The 2770-nt window shown below is 48.1% G+C and overlaps 1 pseudogene; it reads left to right on the forward strand.

The window, feature by feature from the left end:
- Positions 1–2367: 2367 nt before the first annotated feature.
- Positions 2368–2510, forward strand: LOC118758906 (U2 spliceosomal RNA; annotated as a pseudogene).
- Positions 2511–2770: the final 260 nt, after the last annotated feature.

A 2770-nucleotide genomic window follows, 5' to 3' on the forward strand; every position in this document is an offset into this window, starting at 1 on the left:
GAACAAAGGGCCCGGCGGCATGGCCTGGCGGCTAAAGTCCTCGCCTTCAATGCGCCAGGATCCCATATGGGCACAGGTTCTAATCCCGCAGCTCCACTTCCCATCCAGCTCCCTGCTTGTGGCCTGGGAAAGCAGTCAAGGACGGCCCAAAGCCTTGGGACCCTGCACCTGCATGGGAGACCTGGAAGAAGTTCCTGGATCCTGGCTTTGGGTGGGCATAGCACCGGCCGTTGCGGCTCACTTGGGGAGTGAATCATCTCACGGAAGATCTTCTTCTCTGTCTCTCCTCCTCTCTGTATATCTGACTTTGTAATAAAAATAAAAAATATATATTTCTTAAAGTAAGTAAACCGGGTCAAGAGTGGTAGCGTAGCGACTAAAGTCCTCGCCTTGCACGTGCCGGGATCCGGTATGGGCGCTGGTTCTAATCCCGGTGGCTCCGCTTCCCATCCAGCTCCCTGCTTGTGGCCTGGGAAAGCAGATGAGCACAGCCCCAAACCTTGGGACCCTGCACCCACGTGGGAGATCCAGAAGAAGTACCAAGCTCCTGGCTTCGGATCAGCACAGCTGTGACCATTGAGACCGCTTGAGGAGTGAATGAACGGACAGAAGATCTGTCACTCCTCTCTGACTTTCCAATACAATGAAAGTAAGTAAACTACGGGCAATCACCCCAGTCCCCGCCCTGCTGCCTGGAGGGCATGGCTTAAGCCTAACCTTCCCCATGGCCTGAGGCACAGCCTTCAGGCCTACAGTGGAGTGTGACCTCCAGCATGGCTAGAAGGTCAAGGGAAGTATAGCTGAACATGCCCTCTGACATCACCGGAAGATCTAGGGAGATAGACATGTCATACAGCCAATTACAGCATCTTTGGGCGTGGGGTCTGCCGGAAGGCTCCCTCCTGCCCGTCCCTTCCTATCCTTTAAAACCTGTAACCTCTGTGTAATAAAGCGGAGATTCCTCACCAGCTTGTGGTTCTTGCGGCTGAAGGCCACGGTCTGCCTCACCCGGCAGGGCCTGCTGGCAGGGCTAAACTCCGAACTGGCGCCTGAACAGGGACCCCAGAACTTCAAGCCACAAAACCTCAGGACTTTCGAACAGGACATCAGAACTTGAAGCGTCGGACTGCAGGACCTCAGGTAAAATTGAACGAGGCCTTAGCTTCGGCTTGTGGGCTGAGACTTTTCGCCCTAGCCGGTTTTCTGCCCTAAGCAGTGGACTCTAAGTTTGCGCCTGAACCAGTAAGCTCTGGGTTTGCGCTTGAACCAGTAGTCTGTGGGTTTGCGCCTTAGCCTGTAATCTCTGGGTTTGCGCTTTAGCCTGTAGTCTCTGGGTTTGCGCCTGAACCAGTAGTCTCTGAGTTTGCGCCTTAGCTAGTAGTCTCTGGGTTTGCGCCTGAACCAGTAGGCTCTGAGTTTGCGCCTTAGCTAGTAGTCTCTGGGTTTGCGCCTTAGCCTGTAGTCTCTGGGTTTGCGCCTGAACCAGTAGGCTCTGAGTTTGTGCCTTAGCCTGTAGTCTCTGGGTTTGCGCCTGAACCAGTAGGCTCTGAGTTTGCGCCTTAGCTAGTAGTCTCTGGGTTTGCGCCTTAGCCTGTAGTCTCTGGGTTTGCGCTTGAACCAGTAGGCTCTGAGTTTGCGCCTTAGCTAGTAGGCTCTGAGTTTGCGCCTTAGCTAGTAGGCTCTGAGATTTTTCGCAGTTTGTGGATTCAGACTTCGCCCAGAGGCGGGCGACCCGTTTGTGCTCTTGTGATTTTTACCCTTTGGTTTGGTTTCTGTGTTAGAGGATGTTTGCCTTTTTGTGGAGCTCCTAGCGCGGGTGCAGTTTGCTTGTATGTGGCCTTGAGGCATGGGAATTCCGGAGTCTTGGAACGGGAGGAAGGTGAGCCCCCCTCCCACCACTGGAAGCTTGGCTGAATGCTCTGATAGCAGTTCTTGGGATGCTGATGTTGTTACCCTGGCCTTCTGTTGCCTGCAGCTGGCTGCTTCTGATTCATCCAGACTTCCATTACCTGACCCTAAGTTTTTTGTTGCCTGGTCGCTCACTTTTTGAATATCTTTATAAAATGATAAGGAAGAAAAAAAATCAAGGGAAAAGGCATGAGTTTACAGAACTTGTTCCCTTGGAAGGGCTTTTGTTGTGATAAACTTTTAGCAAACTGACTGACTTCATCTACATGTCCATGGCAGCTTTGGAGAGCTTTAGAATTCAAAGCAGATATTTGTCTCTTGTAACTCTTCATGTTTCATTTGTGGTATTTTCAAAAATGTAAAATTTTATCATAGAATTTGTCCTAATTTGTCATAGAATTAAACCTTAACGCACTATTGAATTAGTTCAAGGCGTAAGTTAAAATAATATGCTATTTTATCGCTTCTCGGCCTTTTGGCTAAGATCAAGTGTAAAATAATATGCTATTCAGCGTCTACAAAGCATTTTTATATGTTAAAGTAATTCTTGTGTTTTAGGCTGGTTATCAAATTTCTCACTGCTTTAAGTTGGCAAAGGTTTTATATTTGTTTTAAAGGTATTTGAGTGATAATTTCATGTCAATAACTGAGTCTGACCTATAATGTGTTGTGCTAACTTCAACAACAAAAAATCTTGCTTCAGATGTTTTTAGCAATCTTTAAAAAACATCCAAGAATTTAAAAGTTTCGAATCCTAGGGCTTCCTTTGGTATTCTTACGAGGCCTCAAGAATGCCAACGGATTTATCTTCCACTTTGTGGAGGCAATAGATCAGGCTGATTGGATTATATTAAGATTTTTC

Source organism: Ochotona princeps, chromosome 3 (assembly GCF_030435755.1).
Source record: "Ochotona princeps isolate mOchPri1 chromosome 3, mOchPri1.hap1, whole genome shotgun sequence".
Classification (NCBI taxonomy): domain Eukaryota; kingdom Metazoa; phylum Chordata; class Mammalia; order Lagomorpha; family Ochotonidae; genus Ochotona; species Ochotona princeps.